Source organism: Salmo salar, chromosome 17 (genome assembly GCF_965601325.2).
Source record: "Salmo salar chromosome 17, fSalSal1, whole genome shotgun sequence".
NCBI lineage: Eukaryota > Metazoa > Chordata > Actinopteri > Salmoniformes > Salmonidae > Salmo > Salmo salar.
In genome coordinates this window covers 44,131,619-44,158,275 of record NC_138307.1, presented here as the reverse complement: position 1 = coordinate 44,158,275, position 26,657 = coordinate 44,131,619, and the positions used below count along the sequence as shown (strand labels likewise).

The 26,657-nt window shown below is 48.1% G+C and overlaps 1 protein-coding gene across 2 annotated transcripts in view; it reads left to right on the top strand.

Annotated features, from left to right (window-relative positions):
- LOC106593837 (islet cell autoantigen 1-like protein) overlaps positions 1 to 26,657 on the top strand; it is a 100,127-nt gene that overhangs the window by 45,203 nt on the left and 28,267 nt on the right. The window lies entirely within an intron of this gene.

The following is a 26,657-nucleotide window of genomic DNA, read 5'->3' as shown; positions in this document are numbered from 1 at the left end:
TATGGTCCACCAGGTACTGTGTGTATTAACCTGTGTGTATGGTCCACCAGGTGCTGTGTGTGTTAACCTGTGTGTGTGGTCCACCACGTACTGTGTGTATTAACCTGTGTGTATGGTCCACCAGGTACTGTGCGTATTAACCTGTGTGTATGGTCCACCAGGTACTGTGTGTATTAACCTGTGTGAATGTCCACCAGGTACTGTGTGTGTTAACCTGTGTGTATGGTCCACCAGGTACTGTGTGTGTTAACCTGTGTGTGTGGTCCACCAGGTACTGTGTGTATTAACCTGTGTGTATGGTCCACCAGGTACTGTGTGTGTTAACCTGTGTGTATGGTCCACCAGGTACTGTGTGTATTAACCTGTGTGAATGTCCACCAGGTACTGTGTGTGTTAACCTGTGTGTATGGTCCACCAGGTACTGTGTGTGTTAACCTGTGTGTATGGTCCACCAGGTACTGTGTGTATTAACCTGTGTGTATGGTCCACCAGGTACTGTGTGTATTAACCTGTGTGTATGGTCCACCAGGTACTGTGTGTATGGTCCACCAGGTACTGTGTGTATTAACCTGTGTGTATGGTCCTCCAGGTATTGTGTGTCTTAACCTGTGTGTATGGTCCTCCAGGTACTGTGTGTCTTAACCTGTGTGTATGGTCCTCCAGGTACTGTGTGTATTAACCTGTGTGTATGGTCCACCAGGTACTGTGTGTGTTAACCTGTGTGTATGGTCCACCAGGTACTGTGTGTATTAACCTGTGTGTATGGTCCACCAGGTACTGTGTGTATGGTCCACCAGGTACTGTGTGTATTAACCTGTGTGTATGGTCCACCAGGTACTGTGTGTGTTAACCTGTGTGTATGGTCCACCAGGTACTGTGTTTGTTAACCTGTGTGTATGGTACACCAGGTACTGTGTGTATTAACCTGTGTGTATGGTCCACCAGGTACTGTGTGTATGGTCCACCAGGTACTGTGTGTGTTAACCTGTGTGTATGGTCCACCAGGTACTGTGTGTATTAACCTGTGTGTATGGTCCACCAGGTAGCTGTGTGTATGGTCCACCAGGTACTGTGTGTGTTAACCTGTGTGTATGGTCCACCAGGTACTGTGATTAACCTGTGTGTATGGTCCACCAGGTACTGTGTGTATGGTCCACCAGGTACTGTGTGTATTAACCTGTGTGTATGGTCCACCAGGTACTGTGTGTATGGTCCACCAGGTACTGTGTGTATTAACCTGTGTGTATGGTCCTCCAGGTACTGTGTGTCTTAACCTGTGTGTATGGTCCTCCAGGTACTGTGTGTATTAACCTGTGTGTATGGTCCTCCAGGTACTGTGTGTGTTAACCTGTGTGTATGGTCCACCAGGTACTGTGTGTATGGTCCACCAGGTACTGTGTGTATTAACCTGTGTGTATGGTCCACCAGGTGCTGTGTGTTTTAACCTGTGTGTATGGTCCACCAGGTGCTGTGTGTGTTAAGCTGTGTTTATGGTCCACCAGGTACTGTGTGTATGGTCCACCAGGTACTGTGTGTATTAACCTGTGTGTATGGTCCACCAGGTACTGTGTGTATTAACCTGTGTGTATGGTCCACCAGGTGCTGTGTGTTTTAACCTGTGTGTATGGTCCACCAGGTACTGTGTGTATTAACCTGTGTGTATGTTCCACCAGGTACTGTGTGTGTTAACCTGTGTGTATGGGCCACCAGGTACTGTGTGTATGAACCTGTGTGTATGTCCACCAGGTACGGTGTGTATGGTCCACCAGGTACTGTGTGTATTAACCTGTGTGTATGGTCCACCAGGTACTGTGTGTATTAACCTGTCTGTATTGTCCACCAGGTACTGTGTGTATTAACCTGTGTGTAAGGTCCACCAGGTGCAGTGTGTGGTCCACCAGGTACTGTGTGTGTTAACCTGTGTGTATGGTCCACCAGGTGCTGTGTGTGTTAACCTGTGTGTGTGGTCCACCAGGTACTGTGTGTGTGGTCCACCAGGTACTGTGTGTATGGTCCACCAGGTACTGTGTGTATGGTCCACCAGGTACTGTGTGTGTTAACCTGTGTGTATGTTCCACCAGGTACTGTGTGTGTTAACCTGTGTGTATGGTCCTCCAGGTACTGTGTGTGTTAACCTGTGTGTATGGTCCTCCAGGTACTGTGTGTATTAACCTGTGTGTATGGTCCTCCAGGTACTGTGTGTATTAACCTGTGTGTATGGTCCACCAGGTACTGTGTGTATTAACCTGTGTGTATGGTCCTCCAGGTTCTGTGTGTATTAACCTGTGTGTATGGTCCACCAGGTACTGTGTGTATTAACCTGTGTGTATGGTCCACCAGGTACTGTGTGTATGGTCCACCAGGTACTGTGTGTATTAACCTGTGTGTATGGTCCACCAGGTACTGTGTGTATTAACCTGTGTGTATGGTCCTCCAGGTACTGTGTGTGTTAACCTGTGTGTATGGTCCTCCAGGTACTGTGTGTATTAACCTGTGTGTATGGTCCTCCAGGTACTGTGTGTATTAACCTGTGTGTATGGTCCTCCAGGTACTGTGTGTGTTAACCTGTGTGTATGGTCCTCCAGGTACTGTGTGTATTAACCTGTGTGTATGGTCCTCCAGGTACTGTGTGTGTTAACCTGTGTGTATGGTCCACCAGGTACTGTGTGTATGGTCCACCAGGTACTGTGTGTATTAACCTGTGTGTATGGTCCACCAGGTACTGTGTGTATTAACCTGTGTGTATGGTCCACCAGGTACTGTGTGTATTAACCTGTGTGTATGTCCACCAGGTACTGTGTGTATGGTCCACCAGGTACTGTGTGTATTAACCTGTGTGTATGGTCCACCAGGTACTGTGTGTGTTAACCTGTGTGTATGGTCCACCAGGTACTGTGTGTGTTAACCTGTGTTTATGGTCCTTCAGGTACTGTGTGTATGGTCCACCAGGTACTGTGTGTATGGTCCACTAGGTAATGTGTGTGTTAACCTGTGTGTATGGTCCACCAGGTACTGTGTGTATTAACCTGTGTGTATGGTCCACCAGGTACTGTGTGTATTAACCTGTGTGTATGGTCCACCAGGTACTGTGTGTATGGTCCACCAGGTACTGTGTGTGTTAACCTGTGTGTATGGTCCACCAGGTACTGTGTGTATTAACCTGTGTGTATGGTCCACCAGGTACTGTGTGTATTAACCTGTGTGTATGGTCCACCAGGTACTGTGTGTATGGTCCACCAGGTACTGTGTTTGTTAACCTGTGTGTATGGTCCACCAGGTACTGTGTGTATGGTCCACCAAGGACTGTGTGTGGTCCACCAGGTACTGTGTGTATTAACCTGTGTGTATGGTCCACCAGGTACTGTGTGTATTAACCTGTGTGTATGGTCCACCAGGTACTGTGTGTATTAACCTGTGTGTATGGTCCACCAGGTACTGTGTGTGTTAACCTGTGTGTGTGGTCCACCACGTACTGTGTGTATTAACCTGTGTGTATGGTCCACCAAGTACTGTGTGTATTAACCTGTGTGTATGGTCCACCAGGTACTGTGTGTATGGTCCACCAGGTACTGTGTTTGTTAACCTGTGTGTATGGTCCACCAGGTACTGTGTGTATGGTCCACCAATGACTGTGTGTGGTCCACCAGGTACTGTGTGTATTAACCTGTGTGTATGGTCCACCAGGTACTGTGTGTATTAACCTGTGTGTATGGTCCACCAGGTACTGTGTGTATTAACCTGTGTGTATGGTCCACCAGGTACTGTGTGTGTTAACCTGTGTGTATGGTCCACCAGGTACTGTGTGTATTAACCTGTGTGTATGGTCCACCAGGTACTGTGTGTATTAACCTGTGTGTATGGTCCACCAGGTACTGTGTGTATTAACCTGTGTGAATGTCCACAAGGTACTGTGTGTGTTAACCTGTGTGTATGGTCCACCAGGTACTGTGTGTGTTAACCTGTGTGTGTGGTCCACCACGTACTGTGTGTATTAACCTGTGTGTATGGTCCACCAGGTACTGTGTGTATTAACCTGTGTGTATGGTCCACCAGGTACTGTGTGTATTAACCTGTGTGAATGTCCACCAGGTACTGTGTGTGTTAACCTGTGTGTATGGTCCACCAGGTACTGTGTGTGTTAACCTGTGTGTATGGTCCACCAGGTACTGTGTGTATTAACCTGTGTGTATGGTCCACCAGGTACTGTGTGTATTAACCTGTGTGTATGGTCCACCAGGTACTGTGTGTATGGTCCACCAGGTACTGTGTGTATTAACCTGTGTGTATGGTCCTCCAGGTATTGTGTGTCTTAACCTGTGTGTATGGTCCTCCAGGTACTGTGTGTCTTAACCTGTGTGTATGGTCCTCCAGGTACTGTGTGTATTAACCTGTGTGTATGGTCCACCAGGTACTGTGTGTGTTAACCTGTGTGTATGGTCCACCAGGTACTGTGTGTATTAACCTGTGTGTATGGTCCACCAGGTACTGTGTGTATGGTCCACCAGGTACTGTGTGTATTAACCTGTGTGTATGGTCCACCAGGTACTGTGTGTGTTAACCTGTGTGTATGTTCCACCAGGTACTGTGTTTGTTAACCTGTGTGTATGGTACACCAGGTACTGTGTGTATTAACCTGTGTGTATGGTCCACCAGGTACTGTGTGTGTTAACCTGTGTGTATGGTCCACCAGGTACTGTGTGTATTAACCTGTGTGTATGGTCCACCAGGTACTGTGTGTATTAACCTGTGTGTATGGTCCACCAGGTGCTGTGTGTGGTCCACCAGGTACTGTGTGTGTAAACCAGTGTGTATGGTCCACCAGGTACTGTGTGTATGGTCTACCAGGTACTGTGTGTATGGTCCACCAGGTACTGTGTGTATTAACCTGTGTGTATGGTCCACCAGGTATTGTGTGTGTTAACCTGTGTGTATGGTCAACCAGGTACTGTGTGTATTAACCTGTGTGTATGGTCCACCAGGTACTGTGTGTATGGTCCACCAGGTACTGTGTGTATTAACCTGTGTGTTTGGTCCACCAGGTACTGTGTGAATTAACCTGTGTGTATGGTCCACCAGGTACTGTGTGTATGGTCCACCAGATACTGTGTGTATGGTCCACCAGATACTGTGTGTTTTAACCTGTGTGTATGTTCCACCAGGTACTGTGTGTATGGTCCACCAGATACTGTGTGTGTTAACCTGTGTGTATGGTCCTCCAGGTACTGTGTGTATTAACCTGTGTGTATGGTCCACCAGTTACTGTGTGTGTTAACCTGTGTGTATGGTCCACCAGGTACTGTGTGTATTAACCTGTGTGTATGGTCCTCCAGGTATTGTGTGTCTTAACCTGTGTGTATGGTCCTCGAGGTACTGTGTGTATTAACCTGTGTTTATGGTCCTCCAGGTACTGTGTGTATGGTCCACCAGGTACTGTGTGTATTAACCTGTGTGTATGGTCCACCAGGTACTGTGTGTATTAACCTGTGTGTATGGTCCACCAGGTGCTGTGTGTTTTAACCTGTGTGTATGGTCCACCAGGTGCTGTGTGTGTTAAGCTGTGTTTATGGTCCACCAGGTACTGTGTGTATGGTCCACCAGGTACTGTGTGTATTAACCTGTGTGTATGCTCCACCAGGTACTGTGTGTATTAACCTGTGTGTATGGTCCACCAGGTGCTGTGTGTTTTAACCTGTGTGTATGGTCCACCAGGTACTGTGTGTATTAACCTGTGTGTATGTTCCACCAGGTACTGTGTGTGTTAACCTGTGTGTATGGGCCACCAGGTACTGTGTGTATGAACCTGTGTGTATGTCCACCAGGTACGGTGTGTATGGTCCACCAGGTACTGTGTGTATTAACCTGTGTGTATGGTCCACCATGTACTGTGTGTATTAACCTGTGTGAATGTCCACCAGGTACTGTGTGTGTTAACCTGTGTGTATGGTCCACCAGGTACTGTGTGTGTTAACCTGTGTGTATGGTCCACCAGGTACTGTGTGTATTAACCTGTGTGTATGGTCCACCAGGTACTGTGTGTATTAACCTGTGTGTATGGTCCACCAGGTACTGTGTGTATGGTCCACCAGGTACTGTGTGTATTAACCTGTGTGTATGGTCCTCCAGGTATTGTGTGTCTTAAACTGTGTGTATGGTCCTCCAGGTACTGTGTGTATTAACCTGTGTGTATGGTCCACCAGGTACTGTGTGTGTTAACCTGTGTGTATGGTCCACCAGGTACTGTGTGTATTAACCTGTGTGTATGGTCCACCAGGTACTGTGTGTATGGTCCACCAGGTACTGTGTGTATTAACCTGTGTGTATGGTCCACCAGGTACTGTGTGTGTTAACCTGTGTGTATAGTCCACCAGGTACTATGTTTGTTAACCTGTGTGTATGGTACACCAGGTACTGTGTGTATTAACCTGTGTGTATGGTCCACCAGGTACTGTGTGTGTTAACCTGTGTGTATGGTCCACCAGGTACTGTGTGTATTAACCTGTGTGTATGGTCCACCAGGTACTGTGTGTATTAACCTGTGTGTATGGTCCACCAGGTGCTGTGTGTGGTCCACCAGGTACTGTGTGTGTAAACCAGTGTGTATGGTCCACCAGGTACTGTGTGTGTTAACCTGTGTGTATGGTCCACCAGGTACTGTGTGTATGGTCTACCAGGTACTGTGTGGATGGTCCACCAGGTACTGTGTGTATTAACCTGTGTGTATGGTCCACCAGGTATTGTGTGTGTTAACCTGTGTGTATGGTCAACCAGGTACTGTGTGTATTAACCTGTGTGTATGGTCCACCAGGTACTGTGTGTATGGTCCACCAGGTACTGTGTGTATTAACCTGTGTGTTTGGTCCACCAGGTACTGTGTGAATTAACCTGTGTGTATGGTCCACCAGGTACTGTGTGTATGGTCCACAAGATACTGTGTGTATGGTCCACCAGATACTGTGTGTTTTAACCTGTGTGTATGTTCCACCAGGTACTGTGTGTATGGTCCACCAGATACTGTGTGTGTTAACCTGTGTGTATGGTCCTCCAGGTACTGTGTGTATTAACCTGTGTGTATGGTCCACCAGTTACTGTGTGTGTTAACCTGTGTGTATGGTCCACCAGGTACTGTGTGTATTAACCTGTGTGTATGGTCCTCCAGGTATTGTGTGTCTTAACCTGTGTGTATGGTCCTCGAGGTACTGTGTGTATTAACCTGTGTTTATGGTCCTCCAGGTACTGTGTGTATGGTCCACCAGGTACTGTGTGTATTAACCTGTGTGTATGGTCCACCAGGTACTGTGTGTATTAACCTGTGTGTAGGGTCCACCAGGTGCTGTGTGTTTTAACCTGTGTGTATGGTCCACCAGGTGCTGTGTGTGTTAAGCTGTGTTTATGGTCCACCAGGTACTGTGTGTATGGTCCACCAGGTACTGTGTGTATTAACCTGTGTGTATGGTCCACCAGGTACTGTGTGTATTAACCTGTGTGTATGGTCCACCAGGTGCTGTGTGTTTTAACCTGTGTGTATGGTCCACCAGGTACTGTGTGTATTAACCTGTGTGTATGGTCCACCAGGTACTGTGTGTATTAACCTGTGTGTATGTTCCACCAGGTACTGTGTGTGTTAACCTGTGTGTATGGGCCACCAGGTACTGTGTGTATGAACCTGTGTGTATGTCCACCAGGTACTGTGTGTATGGTCCACCAGGTACTGTGTGTATTAACCTGTGTGTATGGTCCACCATGTACTGTGTGTATGGTCCACCAGGTGCTGTGTGTGTTAACCTGTGTGTATGGTCCACCAGGTACTGTGTGTATTAACCTGTGTGTTTGGTCCACAAGGTACTGTGTGAATTAACCTGTGTGTATGGTCCACCAGGTACTGTGTGTATTAACCTGTGTGTATGGTCCACCAGGTACTGTGTGTGTTAACCTGTGTGTATGGTCCACCAGGTACTGTGTGTATTAACCTGTGTGTATGGTCCACCAGGTACTGTGTGTATGGTCCACCGGGTGCTGTGTGTATTAACCTGTGTGTATGGTCCACCAGGTACTGTGTGTATTAACCTGTGTGTATGGTCCACCATGTACTGTGTGTGTTAACCTGTGTGTATGGTCCACCAGGTACTGTGTGTATGGTCCACCAGGTGCTGTGTGTGTTAACCTGTGTGTATGGTCCACCAGGTACTGTGTGTATTAACCTGTGTGTATGGTCCACCAGGTACTGTGTGTGTTAACCTGTGTCTATGGTCCACCAGGTACTGTGTGTATGAGTCCACCAGGTACTGTGTGTGTTAACCTGTGTGTATGGTCCACCAGGTACTGTGTGTATTAACCTGTGTGTATGGTCCACCAGGTACTGTGTGTGTTAACCTGTGTGTATGGTCCACCAGGTACTGTGTGTGTTAACCTGTGTGTATGGTCCACCAGGTACTGTGTGTATTAACCTGTGTGTATGGTCCACCAGGTACTGTGTGTGTTAACCTGTGTGTATGGTCCACCAGGTACTGTGTGTATTAACCTGTGTGTATGGTCCACCAGGTACTGTGTGTATTAACCTGTGTGTATGGTCCACCAGGTACTGTGTGTATTAACCTGTGTGTATGGTCCACCAGGTACTGTGTGTATTAACCTGTGTGAATGTCCACCAGGTACTGTGTGTGTTAACCTGTGTGTATGGTCCACCAGGTACTGTGTGTATGGTCCACCAGGTACTGTGTGTATTAACCTGTGTGTATGGTCCACCAGGTACTGTGTGTATTAACCTGTGTGTATGGTCCACCAGGTACTGTGTGTCTTAACCTGTGTGTATGGTCCACCAGGTACTGTGTGTATTAACCTGTGTGTATGGTCCTCCAGGTACTGTGTGTATTAACCTGTGTGTATGGTCCTCCAGGTACTGTGTGTCTTAACCTGTGTGAATGTCCACCAGGTAGTGTTTGTGTTTACCTGTGTTTATGGTCCACCAGGTACTGTGTGTATGGTCCACCAGGTACTGTGTGTATTAACCCTAGTGTATGGTCCACCAGGTACTGTGTGTATTAACCTGTGTGTATGGTCCACCAGGTACTGTGTGTATTAACCTGTGTGTATGTCCACCAGGTACTGTGTGTATGGTCCACCATGTACTGTGTGTATTAACCTGTGTGTATGGTCCACCAGGTACTGTGTGTTTAACCTGTGTGTATGGTCCACCAGGTACTGTGTGTATTAACCTGTGTGTATGGTCCACCAGGTGCTGTGTGTGTTAACCTGTGTGTATGGTCCACCAGGTACTGTGTGTATTAACCTGTGTGTATGGTCCACCAGGTACTGTGTGTATGGTCCACCAGGTACTGTGTGTGTTAACCTGTGTGTATGGTCCACCAGGTACTGTGTGTATTAACCTGTGTGTATGGTCCACCAGATACTGTGTGTGTTAGCCTGTGTGTATGGTCCACCAGGTACTGTGTGTATAACCTGTGTGTATGGTCCACCAGGTACTGTGTGTATTAACCTGTGTGTAAGTCCACCAGGTACTGTGTGTATTAACCTGTGTGTATGGTCCACCAGGTACTGTGTGTATGGTCCACCAGGTACTGTGTGTATTAACCTGTGTGTATGGTCCACCAGGTACTGTGTGTATTAACCTGTGTGTATGGTCCACCAGGTACTGTGTGTATGGTCCACCAGGTACTGTGTGTATTAACCTGTGTGTGGTATTACTGTGTGTATGGTCCACCAGGTACTGTGTGTATGGTCCACCAGGTACTGTGTGTATGGTCCACCAGGTACTGTGTGTATTAACCTGTGTGTATGGTCCACCAGGTACTGTGTGTGTTAACCTGTGTGTATGGTCCACCAGGTACTGTGTGTGTTAACCTGTGTGTATGGTCCACCAGGTACTGTGTGTATGGTCTACCAGGTACTGTGTGTATGGTCCACCAGGTACTGTGTGTGTTAACCTGTGTGTATGGTCCACCAGGTACTGTGTGTATTAACCTGTGTGTATGGTCCACCAGGTACTGTGTGTGTTAACCTGTGTGTATGGTCCACCAGGTACTGTGTGTATGGTCCACCAGTGTGTGTGTGGTCCACCAGGTACTGTGTGTGTAACCAGTGTGTATGGTCCACCAGGTACTGTGTGTATTAACCTGTGTGTATGGTCCACCAGGTACTGTGTGTGTTAACCTGTGTGTATGGTCCACCAGGTACTGTGTGTATTAACCTGTGTGTATGGTCCACCAGGTACTGTGTGTGTTAACCTGTGTGTATGGTCCACCAGGTACTGTGTGTATTAACCTGTGTGTATGGTCCACCAGGTACTGTGTGTATGGTCCACCAGGTACTGTGTGTGTTAACCTGTGTGTATGGTCCACCAGGTACTGTGTGTATTAACCTGTGTGTATGGTCCACCAGGTACTGTGTGTATGGTCCACCAGGTACTGTGTGTATTAACCTGTGTGTATGGTCCACCAGGTACTGTGTGTATTAACCTGTGTGTATGGTCCACCAGGTACTGTGTGTATGGTCCACCAGGTACTGTGTGTATTAACCTGTGTGTATGGTCCACCAGGTACTGTGTGTGTTAACCTGTGTGTATGGTCCACCAGGTACTGTGTGTATTAACCTGTGTGTATGGTCCACCAGGTACTGTGTGTATTAACCTGTGTGTATGGTCCACCAGGTACTGTGTGTATGGTCCACCAGGTACTGTGTGTATTAACCTGTGTGTATGGTCCACCAGGTACTGTGTGTATTAACCTGTGTGTATGGTCCACCAGGTACTGTGTGTATGGTCCACCAGGTACTGTGTGTATGGTCCACCAGGTACTGTGTGTATGGTACCACCAGGTACTGTGTGTATGGTCCACCAGGTACTGTGTGTATTAACCTGTGTGTATGGTCCACCAGGTACTGTGTGTATTAACCTGTGTGTATGGTCCACCAGGTACTGTGTGTATGGTCCACCAGGTACTGTGTGTGTTAACCTGTGTGTATGGTCCACCAGGTACTGTGTGTATTAACCTGTGTGTATGGTCCACCAGGTACTGTGTGTATTAACCTGTGTGTATGGTCCACCAGGTACTGTGTGTGTTAACCTGTGTGTATGGTCCACCAGGTACTGTGTGTATTAACCTGTGTGTATGGTCCACCAGGTACTGTGTGTATTAACCTGTGTGTATGGTCCACCAGGTACTGTGTGTATGGTCCACCAGGTACTGTGTGTATTAACCTGTGTGTATGGTCCACCAGGTACTGTGTGTATGGTCCACCAGGTGCTGTGTGTGTTAACCTGTGTGTATGGTCCACCAGGTACTGTGTGTATTAACCTGTGTGTATGGTCCACCAGGTACTGTGTGTGTTAACCTGTGTGTATGGTCCACCAGGTACTGTGTGTATGGTCCACCAGGTACTGTGTGTAGTTAACCTGTGTGTATGGTCCACCAGGTACTGTGTGTTTAACCTGTGTGTATGGTCCACCAGGTACTGTGTGTATTAACCTGTGTGTATGGTCCACCAGGTACTGTGTGTATTAACCTGTGTGTATGGTCCACCAGGTACTGTGTGTGTTAACCTGTGTGTATGGTCCACCAGGTACTGTGTGTGTTAACCTGTGTGTATGGTCCACCAGGTACTGTGTGTATGGTCCACCAGGTACTGTGTGTGTTAACCTGTGTGTATGGTCCACCAGGTACTGTGTGTATTAACCTGTGTGTATGGTCCACCAGGTACTGTGTGTGTTAACCTGTGTGTATGGTCCACCAGGTACTGTGTGTATTAACCTGTGTGTATGGTCCACCAGGTACTGTGTGTATTAACCTGTGTGTATGGTCCACCAGGTACTGTGTGTATTAACCTGTGTGTATGGTCCACCAGGTGTGGTACCTGTGTGTATGGTCCACCAGGTACTGTGTGTATGGTCCACCAGGTGCTGTGTGTGGTCCACCAGGTACTGTGTGTGTTAACCTGTGTGTATGGTCCACCAGGTACTGTGTGTATTAACCTGTGTGTATGGTCCACCAGGTACTGTGTGTATGGTCCACCAGGTACTGTGTGTATTAACCTGTGTGTATGGTCCACCAGGTACTGTGTGTATTAACCTGTGTGTATGGTCCACCAGGTACTGTGTGTGTTAACCTGTGTGTATGGTCCACCAGGTACTGTGTGTGTTAACCTGTGTGTATGGTCCACCAGGTACTGTGTGTATTAACCTGTGTGTATGGTCCACCAGGTACTGTGTGTATTAACCTGTGTGTATGGTCCACCAGGTACTGTGTGTATGGTCCACCAGGTACTGTGTGTATTAACCTGTGTGTATGGTCCACCAGGTACTGTGTGTATTAACCTGTGTGTATGGTCCACCAGGTCTGTGTGTTTAACCTGTGTGTATGGTCCACCAGGTACTGTGTGTGTTAACCTGTGTGTATGGTCCACCAGGTACTGTGTGTATTAACCTGTGTGTATGGTCCACCAGGTACTGTGTGTGTTAACCTGTGTGTATGGTCCACCAGGTACTGTGTGTGTTAACCTGTGTGTATGGTCCACCAGGTACTGTGTGTGTTAACCTGTGTGTATGGTCCACCAGGTACTGTGTGTATTAACCTGTGTGTATGGTCCACCAGGTACTGTGTGTATTAACCTGTGTGATGTCCACCAGGTACTGTGTGTATGTGTACCACCAGGTACTGTGTGTATGGTCCACCAGGTACTGTGTGTATTAACCTGTGTGTATGGTCCACCAGGTACTGTGTGTATGGTCCACCAGGTACTGTGTGTGTTAACCTGTGTGTATGGTCCACCAGGTACTGTGTGTATTAACCTGTGTGTATGGTCCACCAGGTACTGTGTGTGTTAACCTGTGTGTATGGTCCACCAGGTACTGTGTGTATTAACCTGTGTGTATGGTCCACCAGGTACTGTGTGTATTAACCTGTGTGTATGGTCCACCAGGTACTGTGTGTATTAACCTGTGTGTATGGTCCACCAGGTACTGTGTGTATGGTCCACCAGGTACTGTGTGTGTTAACCTGTGTGTATGGTCCACCAGGTACTGTGTGTGTTAACCTGTGTGTATGGTCCACCAGGTACTGTGTGTATGGTCCACCAAGTACTGTGTGTATGGTCCACCAGGTACTGTGTGTATGGTCCACCAGGTACTGTGTGTATGGTCCACCAGGCTACTGTGTGTATGGTCCACCAGGTACTGTGTGTGTTAACCTGTGTGTATGGTCCACCAGGTACTGTGTGTATGGTCCACCAGGTACTGTGTGTATGGTCCACCAGGTACTGTGTGTGTTAACCTGTGTGTATGGTCCACCAGGTACTGTGTGTATTAACCTGTGTGTATGGTCCACCAGGTACTGTGTGTAGTTAACCTGTGTGTATGGTCCACCAGGTACTGTGTGTATTAACCTGTGTGTATGGTCCACCAGGTACTGTGTGTATTAACCTGTGTGTATGGTCCACCAGGTACTGTGTGTGTTAACCTGTGTGTATGGTCCACCAGGTACTGTGTGTATTAACCTGTGTGTATGGTCCACCAGGTACTGTGTGTATGGTCCACCAGGTGCTGTGTGTGTTAACCTGTGTGTATGGTCCACCAGGTACTGTGTGTATTAACCTGTGTGTATGGTCCACCAGGTACTGTGTGTATTAACCTGTGTGTATGGTCCACCAGGTACTGTGTGTGTTAACCTGTGTGTATGGTCCACCAGGTACTGTGTGTGTTAACCTGTGTGTATGGTCCACCAGGTACTGTGTGTATTAACCTGTGTGTATGGTCCACCAGGTACTGTGTGTATGGTCCACCAGGTACTGTGTGTATTAACCTGTGTGTATGGTCCACCAGGTACTGTGTGTATTAACCTGTGTGTATGGTCCACCAGGTACTGTGTGTATGGTCCACCAGGTACTGTGTGTATGGTCCACCAGGTACTGTGTGTATTAACCTGTGTGTATGGTCCACCAGGTACTGTGTGTATGGTCCACCAGGTACTGTGTGTATGGTCCACCAGGTACTGTGTGTATTAACCTGTGTGTATGGTCCACCAGGTACTGTGTGTATTAACCTGTGTGTATGGTCCACCAGGTACTGTGTGTATGGTCCACCAGGTGCTGTGTGTATTAACCTGTGTGTATGGTCCACCAGGTACTGTGTGTATTAACCTGTGTGTATGGTCCACCAGGTACTGTGTGTGTTAACCTGTGTGTATGGTCCACCAGGTACTGTGTGTGTTAACCTGTGTGTATGGTCCACCAGGTACTGTGTGTATTAACCTGTGTGTATGGTCCACCAGGTACTGTGTGTATTAACCTGTGTGTATGGTCCACCAGGTACTGTGTGTATGGTCCACCAGGTACTGTGTGTATTAACCTGTGTGTATGGTCCACCAGGTACTGTGTGTATGGTCCACCAGGTGCTGTGTGTGTTAACCTGTGTGTATGGTCCACCAGGTACTGTGTGTATTAACCTGTGTGTATGGTCCACCAGGTACTGTGTGTGTTAACCTGTGTGTATGGTCCACCAGGTACTGTGTGTATTACCTGTGTGTGGTCCACCAGGTACTGTGTGTGTTAACCTGTGTGTATGGTCCACCAGGTACTGTGTGTATTAACCTGTGTGTATGGTCCACCAGGTACTGTGTGTATGGTCCACCAGGTCTGTGTGTTTAACCTGTGTGTATGGTCCACCAGGTACTGTGTGTATTAACCTGTGTGTATGGTCCACCAGGTACTGTGTGTATTAACCTGTGTGTATAGGTCCACCAGGTGTGTGTTAACCTGTGTGTATGGTCCACCAGGTACTGTGTGTGTTAACCTGTGTGTATGGTCCACCAGGTACTGTGTGTATTAACCTGTGTGTATGGTCCACCAGGTACTGTGTGTATTAACCTGTGTGTATGGTCCACCAGGTACTGTGTGTATTAACCTGTGTGTATGGTCCACCAGGTACTGTGTGTGTTAACCTGTGTGTATGGTCCACCAGGTACTGTGTGTGTTAACCTGTGTGTATGGTCCACCAGGTACTGTGTGTATTAACCTGTGTGTATGGTCCACCAGGTACTGTGTGTATTAACCTGTGTGTATGGTCCACCAGGTACTGTGTGTATGGTCCACCAGGTACTGTGTGTATTAACCTGTGTGTATGGTCCACCAGGTACTGTGTGTATGGTCCACGAGGTACTGTGTGTGTTAACCTGTGTGTATGGTCCACCAGGTACTGTGTGTATTAACCTGTGTGTATGGTCCACCAGGTACTGTGTGTGTTAGCCTGTGTGTATGGTCCACCAGGTACTGTGTGTATGGTCCACCGGTGCTGTGTGTGGTCCACCAGGTACTGTGTGTGTTAACCTGTGTGTATGGTCCACCAGGTACTGTGTGTATTAACCTGTGTGTATGGTCCACCAGGTACTGTGTGTATTAACCTGTGTGTATGGTCCACCAGGTACTGTGTGTATTAACCTGTGTGAATGTCCACCAGGTACTGTGTGTATTAACCTGTGTGAATGTCCACCAGGTACTGTGTGTGTTAACCTGTGTGTATGGTCCACCAGGTACTGTGTGTGTTAACCTGTGTGTATGGTCCACCAGGTACTGTGTGTATTAACCTGTGTGTATGGTCCACCAGGTACTGTGTGTATTAACCTGTGTGAATGTCCACCAGGTACTGTGTGTGTTAACCTGTGTGTATGGTCCACCAGGTACTGTGTGTATGGTCCACCAGGTACTGTGTGTATTAACCTGTGTGTATGGTCCACCAGGTACTGTGTGTATGGTCCACCAGGTCTTTTGTGTTAACCTGTGTGTATGGTCCACCAGGTACTGTGTGTATTAACCTGTGTGTATGGTCCACCAGGTACTGTGTGTGTTAACCTGTGTGTATGGTCCACCAGGTACTGTGTGTATTAACCTGTGTGTATGGTCCACCAGGTACTGTGTGTGTTAACCTGTGTGTAAGGTCCACCAGGTACTGTGTGTATTAACCTGTGTGTATGGTCCACCAGGTACTGTGTGTATGGTCCACCAGGTACTGTGTGTATTAACCTGTGTGTATGGTCCACCAGGTACTGTGTGTATTAACCTGTGTGTATGGTCCACCAGGTACTGTGTGTATGGTCCACCAGGTACTGTGTGTATGGTCCACCAGGTACTGTGTGTATTAACCTGTGTGTATGGTCCACCAGGTACTGTGTGTATGGTCCACCAGGTACTGTGTGTATGGTCCACCAGGTACTGTGTGTATTAACCTGTGTGTATGGTCCACCAGGTATTCTGTGTGTTAACCTGTGTGTATGGTCCACCAGGTACTGTGTGTGTTAACCTGTGTGTATGGTCCACCAGGTACTGTGTGTATGGTCTACCAGGTACTGTGTGTATGGTCCACCAGGTACTGTGTGTGTTAACCTGTGTGTATGGTCCACCAGGTACTGTGTGTATTAACCTGTGTGTATGGTCCACCAGGTACTGTGTGTATGGTCCACCAGGTACTGTGTGTGTTAACCTGTGTGTATGGTCCACCAGGTACTGTGTGTATTAACCTGTGTGTATGGTCCACCAGATACTGTGTGTGTTAACCTTTGTGTATGGTCCACCAGGTACTGTGTGTATGGTCCACCAGGTGCTGTGTGTGGTCCACCAGGTACTGTGTGTGTAAACCAGTGTGTATGGTCCACCAGGTACTGTGTGTATTAACCTGTGTGTATGGTCCACCAGGTACTGTGTGTGTTAACCTGTGTGTATGGTCCAACAGGTACTGTGTGTATTAACCTGTGTGTATGGTCCACCAGGTACTGTGTGTGTTAACCTGTGTGTATGGTCCACCAGGTACTGTGTGTATTAACCTGTGTGTATGGTCCACCAGGTACTGTGTGTATGGTCCACCAGGTACTGTGTGTGTTAACCTGTGTGTATGGTCCACCAGGTACTGTGTGTATTAACCTGTGTGTATGGTCCACCAGGTACTGTGTGTATGGTCCACCAGGTACTGTGTGTATTAACCTGTGTGTATGGTCCACCAGGTACTGTGTGTATTAACCTGTGTGTATGGTCCACCAGGTACTGTGTGTATGGTCCACCAGGTACTGTGTGTATTAACCTGTGTGTATGGTCCACCAGGTATTGTGTGTGTTAACCTGTGTGTATGGTCCACCAGGTACTGTGTGTATTAACCTGTGTGTAAGTCCACCAGGTACTGTGTGTATTAACCTGTGTGTATGGTCCACCAGGTACTGTGTGTATGGTCCACCAGGTACTGTGTGTGTTAACCTGTGTGTATGGTCCACCAGGTACTGTGTGTATTAACCTGTGTGTATGGTCCACCAGGTACTGTGTGTATGGTCCACCAGGTACTGTGTGTATGGTCCACCAGGTACTGTGTGTATTAACCTGTGTGTATGGTCCACCAGGTACTGTGTGTATGGTCCACCAGGTACTGTGTGTATGGTCCACCAGGTACTGTGTGTATTAACCTGTGTGTATGGTCCACCAGGTACTGTGTGTATTAACCTGTGTGTATGTCCACCAGGTACTGTGTGTATGGTCCACCAGGTGATGTGTGTGTTAACCTGTGTGTATGGTCCACCAGGTACTCTGTGTATTAACCTGTGTGAATGGTCCACCAGGTACTGTGTGTGTTAACCTGTGTGTATGGTCCACCAGGTACTGTGTGTATGGTCCACCAGGTACTGTGTGTATTAACCTGTGTGTATGGTCCACCAGGTACTGTGTGTATGGTCCACCAGGTACTTTGTGTGTTAACCTGTGTGTATGGTCCACCAGGTACTGTGTGTATTAACCTGTGTGTATGGTCCACCAGGTACTGTGTGTGTTAACCTGTGTGTATGGTCCACCAGGTACTGTGTGTATTAACCTGTGTGTATGGTCCACCAGGTACTGTGTGTATTAACCTGTGTGTAAGTCCACCAGGTACTGTGTGTATTAACCTGTGTGTATGGTCCACCAGGTACTGTGTGTATGGTCCACCAGGTACTGTGTGTATTAACCTGTGTGTATGGTCCACCAGGTACTGTGTGTATTAACCTGTGTGTATGGTCCACCAGGTACTGTGTGTATGGTCCACCAGGTACTGTGTGTATGGTCAACCAGGTACTGTGTGTATTAACCTGTGTGTATGGTCCACCAGGTACTGTGTGTATGGTCCACCAGGTACTGTGTGTATGGTCCACCAGGTACTGTGTGTATGGTCCACCAGGTACTGTGTGTATTAACCTGTGTGTATGGTCCACCAGGTATTGTGTGTGTTAACCTGTGTGTATGGTCCACCAGGTACTGTGTGTGTTAACCTGTGTGTATGGTCCACCAGGTACTGTGTGTATGGTCTACCAGGTACTGTGTGTATGGTCCACCAGGTACTGTGTGTGTTAACCTGTGTGTATGGTCCACCAGGTACTGTGTGTATTAACCTGTGTGTATGGTCTACCAGGTACTGTGTGTATGGTCCACCAGGTACTGTGTGTGTTAACCTGTGTGTATGGTCCACCAGGTACTGTGTGTATTAACCTGTGTGTATGGTCCACCAGATACTGTGTGTGTTAACCTTTGTGTATGGTCCACCAGGTACTGTGTGTATGGTCCACCAGGTGCTGTGTGTGGTCCACCAGGTACTGTGTGTGTAAACCAGTGTGTATGGTCCACCAGGTACTGTGTGTATTAACCTGTGTGTATGGTCCACCAGGTACTGTGTGTGTTAACCTGTGTGTATGGTCCAACAGGTACTGTGTGTATTAACCTGTGTGTATGGTCCACCAGGTACTGTGTGTGTTAACCTGTGTGTATGGTCCACCAGGTACTGTGTGTATTAACCTGTGTGTATGGTCTACCAGGTACTGTGTGTATGGTCCACCAGGTACTGTGTGTGTTAACCTGTGTGTATGGTCCACCAGGTACTGTGTGTATTAACCTGTGTGTATGGTCCACCAGGTACTGTGTGTATGGTCCACCAGGTACTGTGTGTATTAACCTGTGTGTATGGTCCACCAGGTACTGTGTGTATTAACCTGTGTGTATGGTCCACCAGGTACTGTGTGTATGGTCCACCAGGTACTGTGTGTATTAACCTGTGTGTATGGTCCACCAGGTACTGTGTGTATGGTCCACCAGGTCTGTGTGTTAACCTGTGTGTATGGTCCACCAGGTACTGTGTGTATTAACCTGTGTGTATGGTCCACCAGGTACTGTGTGTATGGTCCACCAGGTACTGTGTGTATTAACCTGTGTGTATGGTCCACCAGGTACTGTGTGTATGGTCCACCATGTACTGTGTGTATGGTCCACCAGGTACTGTGTGTATGGTCCACCAGGTACTGTGAGTATTAACCTGTGTGTATGGTCCACCAGGTACTGTGTGTATGGTCCACCAGGTACTGTGTGTATGGTCCACCAGGTACTGTGTGTGTTAACCTGTGTGTATGTCCACCAGGTACTGTGTGTATGGTCCACCAGGTACTGTGTGTATTAACCTGTGTGTATGGTCCACCAGGTACTGTGTGTATGGTCCACCAGGTGCTGTGTGTGTGTTAACCTGTGTGTATGGTCCACCAGGTACTGTGTGTGTTAACCTGTGTGTATGGTCCACCAGGTACTGTGTGTATGGTCCACCAGGTACTGTGTGTATTAAACTGTGTGTATTAACCTGTGTGTATGGTCCACCAGGTACTGTGTGTATGGTCCACCAGGTACTGTGTGTATTAACCTGTGTGTAAGGTCCACCAGGTGCTGTGTGTGGTCCACCAGGTACTGTTTGCGTTAACCTGTGTTTATGGTCCACCAGGTGCTGTGTGTGTTAACCTGTGTGTGTGGTCCACCAGGTACTGTGTGTATGGTCCTCCAGGTGCTCTGTGTGTTAACCTGTGTGTATGGTCCACCAGGTACTGTGTGTATGGTCCACCAGGTACTGTGTGTATTAACCTGTGTGTATGGTCCACCAGGTACTGTGTGTATGGTCCACCATGTACTGTGTGTATGGTCCACCAGGTACTGTGTGTATGGTCCACCAGGTACTGTGAGTATTAACCTGTGTGTATGGTCCACCAGGTACTGTGTGTATGGTCCACCAGGTACTGTGTGTATGGTCCACCAGGTACTGTGTGTGTTAACCTGTGTGTATGTCCACCAGGTACTGTGTGTATGGTCCACCAGGTACTGTGTGTATTAACCTGTGTGTATGGTCCACCAGGTACTGTGTGTATGGTCCACCAGGTGCTGTGTGTGTGTTAACCTGTGTGTATGGTCCACCAGGTACTGTGTGTGTTAACCTGTGTGTATGGTCCTCCAGGTACTGTGTGTATGGTCCACCAGGTACTGTGTGTATTAACCTGTGTGTATTAACCTGTGTGTATGGTCCACCAGGTACTGTGTGTATGGTCCACCAGGTACTGTGTGTATTAACCTGTGTGTAAGGTCCACCAGGTGCTGTGTGTGGTCCACCAGGTACTGTTTGCGTTAACCTGTGTTTATGGTCCACCAGGTGCTGTGTGTGTTAACCTGTGTGTGTGGTCCACCAGGTACTGTGTGTATGGTCCACCAGGTACTGTGTGTGTTAACCTGTGTGTATGGTCCACCAGGTACTGTGTGTGTTAACCTGTGTGTATGGTCCTCCAGGTACTGTGTGTGTTAACCTGTGTGTATGGTCCTCCAAGTACTGTGTGTATTAACCTGTGTGTATGGTCCACCAGGTACTGTGTGTATGGTGCACCAGGTACTGTGTGTGTTAACCTGTGTGTATGGTCCACCAGGTACTGTGTGTGTTAACCTGTGTGTATGGTCCACCAGGTACTGTGTGTATGGTCCACCAGGTACTGTGTGTATGGTCCACCAGGTACTGTGTGTATGGTCCACCAGGTACTGTGTGTATGGTCCACCAGGTACTGTGTGTATGGTCCACCAGGTACTGTGTGTGTTACCCTGTGTGTATGGTCCACCAGGTACTGTGTGTATGGTCCACCAGGTACTGTGTGTATGGTCCACCAGGTACTGTGTGTGTTAACCTGTGTGTATGGTCCACCAGGTACTGTGTGTGTTAACCTGTGTGTATGGTCCACCAGGTACTGTGTGTATTAACCTGTGTGTATGGTCCACCAGGTACTGTGTGTATGGTCCACCAGGTGCTGTGTGTGTTAACCTGTGTGTATGGTCCACCAGGTACTGTGTGTATTAACCTGTGTGTATGGTCCACCAGGTACTGTGTGTATTAACCTGTGTGTATGGTCCACCAGGTACTGTGTGTATTAACCTGTGTGTATGGTCCACCAGGTACTGTGTGTGTTAACCTGTGTGTATGGTCCACCAGGTACTGTGTGTGTTAACCTGTGTGTATGGTCCACCAGGTACTGTGTGTATTAACCTGTGTGTATGGTCCACCAGGTACTGTGTGTATGGTCCACCAGGTGCTGTGTGTATTAACCTGTGTGTATGGTCCACCAGGTACTGTGTGTATGGTCCACCAGGTGCTGTGTGTGTTAACCTGTGTGTATGGTCCACCAGGTACTGTGTGTATTAACCTGTGTGTATGGTCCACCAGGTACTGTGTGTATGGTCCACCAGGTACTGTGTGTATGGTCCACCAGGTACTGTGTGTATTAACCTGTGTGTATGGTCCACCAGGTACTGTGTGTATGGTCCACCATGTACTGTGTGTATGGTCCACCAGGTACTGTGTGTATGGTCCACCAGGTACTGTGTGTATTAACCTGTGTGTATGGTCCACCAGGTACTGTGTGTATGGTCCACCAGGTACTGTGTGTATGGTCCACCAGGTACTGTGTGTGTTAACCTGTGTGTATGTCCACCAGGTACTGTGTGTATGGTCCACCAGGTACTGTGTGTATTAACCTGTGTGTATGGTCCACCAGGTACTGTGTGTATGGTCCACCAGGTGCTGTGTGTGTGTTAACCTGTGTGTATGGTCCACCAGGTACTGTGTGTGTTAACCTGTGTGTATGGTCCTCCAGGTACTGTGTGTGTTAACCTGTGTGTATGGTCCACCAGGTACTGTGTGTATGGTCCACCAGGTACTGTGTGTATGGTCCACCAGGTACTGTGTGTATTAACCTGTGTGTATTAACCTGTGTGTATGGTCCACCAGGTACTGTGTGTATGGTCCACCAGGTACTGTGTGTATTAACCTGTGTGTAAGGTCCACCAGGTGCTGTGTGTGGTCCACCAGGTACTGTTTGCGTTAACCTGTGTTTATGGTCCACCAGGTGCTGTGTGTGTTAACCTGTGTGTGTGGTCCACCAGGTACTGTGTGTATGGTCCACCAGGTACTGTGTGTGTTAACCTGTGTGTATGGTCCACCAGGTACTGTGTGTGTTAACCTGTGTGTATGGTCCTCCAGGTACTGTGTGTGTTAACCTGTGTATATGGTCCTCCAGGTACTGTGTGTGTTAACCTGTGTTTATGTTCCACCAGGTACTGTGTGTATGGTCCACCAGGTACTGTGTGTATTAACCTGTGTGTATTAACCTGTGTGTATGGTCCACCAAGTACTGTGTGTATGGTCTACCTGGTACTGTGTGTATTAACCTGTGTGTAAGGTCCACCAGGTGCTGTGTGTGGTCCACCAGGTACTGTTTGCGTTAACCTGTGTTTATGGTCCACCAGGTGCTGTGTGTGTTAACCTGTGTGTGTGGTCCACCAGGTACTGTGTGTATGGTCCACCAGGTACTGTGTGTGTTAACCTGTGTGTATGGTCCACCAGGTATTGTGTGTGTTAACCTGTGTGTATGGTCCTCCAGGTACTGTGTGTGTTAACCTGTGTGTATGGTCCACCAGGTACTGTGTGTATGGTGCACCAGGTACTGTGTGTGTTAACCTGTGTGTATGGTCCACCAGGTACTGTGTGTGTTAACCTGTGTGTATGGTCCACCAGGTACTGTGTGTATGGTCCACCAAGTACTGTGTGTATGGTCCACCAGGTACTGTGTGTATGGTCCACCAGGTACTGTGTGTATGGTCCACCAGGTACTGTGTGTATGGTCCACCAGGTACTGTGTGTGTTAACCTGTGTGTATGGTCCACCAGGTACTGTGTGTATGGTCCACCAGGTACTGTGTGTATGGTCCACCAGGTACTGTGTGTATAGTCCACCAGGTACTGTGTGTGTTAACCTGTGTGTATGGTCCACCAGGTACTGTGTGTGTTAACCTGTGTGTATGGTCCACCAGGTACTGTGTGTATTAACCTGTGTGTATGGTCCACCAGGTACTGTGTGTATTAACCTGTGTGTATGGTCCACCAGGTACTGTGTGTGTTGACCTGTGTGTATGGTCCACCAGGTACTGTGTGTGTTAACCTGTGTGTATGGTCCACCAGGTGCTGTGTGTATTAACCTGTGTGTATGGTCCACCAGGTACTGTGTGTATGGTCCACCAGGTGCTGTGTGTGTTAACCTGTGTGTATGGTCCACCAGGTACTGTGTGTATGGTCCTCCAGGTGCTATGTGTGTTAACCTGTGTGTATGGTCCACCAGGTACTGTGTGTATTAACCTGTGTGTATGGTCCACCAGGTACTGTGTGTATGGTCCACCAGGTACTGTGTGTATTAACCTGTGTCTATGGTCCACCAGGTACTGTGTGTATGGTCCTCCATGTGCTCTGTGTGTATTAACCTGTGTGTATGGTCCACCAGGTACTGTGTGTATGGTCCACCATGTACTGTGTGTATGGTCCACCAGGTACTGTGTGTATGGTCCACCAGGTACTGTGTGTATTAACCTGTGTGTATGGTCCACCAGGTACTGTGTGTATGGTCCACCAGGTGCTGTGTGTGTGTTAACCTGTGTGTATGGTCCACCAGGTACTGTGTGTGTTAACCTGTGTGTATGGTCCTCCAGGTACTGTGTGTGTTAACCTGTGTGTATGGTCCACCAGGTACTGTGTGTATGGTCCACCAGGTACTGTGTGTATGGTCCACCAGGTACTGTGTGTATTAACCTGTGTGTATTAACCTGTGTGTATGGTCCACCAGGTACTGTGTGTATGGTCCACCAGGTACTGTGTGTATTAACCTGTGTGTAAGGTCCACCAGGTGCTGTGTGTGGTCCACCAGGTACTGTTTGCGTTAACCTGTGTTTATGGTCCACCAGGTGCTGTGTGTGTTAACCTGTGTGTGTGGTCCACCAGGTACTGTGTGTATGGTCCACCAGGTACTGTGTGTGTTAACCTGTGTGTATGGTCCACCAGGTACTGTGTGTGTTAACCTGTGTGTATGGTCCTCCAGGTACTGTGTGTGTTAACCTGTGTGTATGGTCCACCAGGTACTGTGTGTATGGTGCACCAGGTACTGTGTGTGTTAACCTGTGTGTATGGTCCACCAGGTACTGTGTGTGTTAACCTGTGTGTATGGTCCACCAGGTACTGTGTGTATGGTCCACCAAGTACTGTGTGTATGGTCCACCAGGTACTGTGTGTATGGTCCACCAGGTACTGTGTGTATGGTCCACCAGGTACTGTGTGTATGGTCCACCAGGTACTGTGTGTGTTAACCTGTGTGTATGGTCCACCAGGTACTGTGTGTATGGTCCACCAGGTACTGTGTGTATGGTCCACCAGGTACTGTGTGTATAGTCCACCAGGTATTGTGTGTGTTAACCTGTGTGTATGGTCCACCAGGTACTGTGTGTGTTAACCTGTGTGTATGGTCCACCAGGTACTGTGTGTGTTAACCTGTGTGTATGGTCCACCAGGTGCTGTGTGTATTAACCTGTGTGTATGGTCCACCAGGTACTGTGTGTATGGTCCACCAGGTGCTGTGTGTGTTAACCTGTGTGTATGGTCCACCAGGTACTGTGTGTATTAACCTGTGTGTATGGTCCACCAGGTACTGTGTGTATTAACCTGTGTCTATGGTCCACCAGGTACTGTGTGTGTTGACCTGTGTGTATGGTCCACCAGGTACTGTGTGTGTTAACCTGTGTGTATGGTCCACCAGGTGCTGTGTGTATTAACCTGTGTGTATGGTCCACCAGGTACTGTGTGTATGGTCCACCAGGTGCTGTGTGTGTTAACCTGTGTGTATGGTCCACCAGGTACTGTGTGTATGGTCCACCAGGTGCTGTGTGTGTTAACCTGTGTGTATGGTCCACCAGGTACTGTGTGTATTAACCTGTGTGTATGGTCCACCAGGTACTGTGTGTATGGTCCACCAGGTACTGTGTGTATGGTCCACCAGGTACTGTGTGTATTAACCTGTGTGTATGGTCCACCAGGTACTGTGTGTATTAACCTCTGTGTTTGGTCCACCAGGTACTGTGTGTGTTAACCTGTGTGTATGTCCACCAGGTACTGTGTGTATGGTCCACCATGTACTGTGTGTATTAACCTGTGTGTATGGTCCACCAGGTACTGTGTGTGTTAACCTGTGTGTATGGTCCACCAGGTACTGTGTGTATTAACCTGTGTGTATGGTCCACCAGGTACTGTGTGTATTAACCTGTGTGTAAGTCCACCAGGTACTGTGTGTATTAACCTGTGTGTATGGTCCACCAGGTACTGTGTGTATGGTCCACCAGGTACTGTGTGTATTAACCTGTGTGTATGGTCCACCAGGTACTGTGTGTATTAACCTGTGTGTATGGTCCACCAGGTACTGTGTGTATGGTCCACCAGGTACTGTGTGTATTAACCTGTGTGTATGGTCCACCAGGTACTGTGTGTATGGTCCACCAGGTACTGTGTGTATGGTCCACCAGGTACTGTGTGTATTAACCTGTGTGTATGGTCCACCAGGTATTGTGTGTGTTAACCTGTGTGTATGGTCCACCAGGTACTGTGTGTGTTAACCTGTGTGTATGGTCCACCAGGTACTGTGTGTATGGTCCACCAGGTACTGTGTGTATGGTCCACCAGGTACTGAGTGTGTTAACCTGTGTGTATGGTCCACCAGGTACTGTGTGTATTAACCTGTGTGTATGGTCCACCAGGTACTGTGTGTATGGTCCACCAGGTACTGTGTGTGTTAACCTGTGTGTATGGTCCACCAGGTACTGTGTGTATTAACCTGTGTGTATGGTCCACCAGGTACTGTGTGTGTTAACCTTTGTGTATGGTCCACCAGGTACTGTGTGTATGGTCCACCAGGTGCTGTGTGTGGTCCACCAGGTACTGTGTGTGTAAACCAGTGTGTATGGTCCACCAGGTACTGTGTGTATTAACCTGTGTGTACGGTCCACCAGGTACTGTGTGTGTTAACCTGTGTGTATGGTCCACCAGGTACTGTGTGTATTAACCTGTGTGTATGGTCCACCAGGTACTGTGTGTGTTAACCTGTGTGTATGGTCCACCAGGTACTGTGTGTATTAACCTGTGTGTATGGTCCACCAGGTACTGTGTGTATGGTCCACCAGGTACTGTGTGTGTTAACCTGTGTGTATGGTCCACCAGGTACTGTGTGTATTAACCTGTGTGTATGGTCCACCAGGTACTGTGTGTATGGTCCACCAGGTACTGTGTGTGTTAACCTGTGTGTATGGTCCACCAGGTACTGTGTGTATTAACCTGTGTGTATGGTCCACCAGGTACTGTGTGTGTTAAACTGTGTGTATGGTCCACCAGGTACTGTGTGTATGGTCCACCAGGTACTGTGTGTATTAACCTGTGTGTATGGTCCACCAGGTACTGTGTGTGTTAACCTGTGTGTATGGTCCACCAGGTGCTGTGTG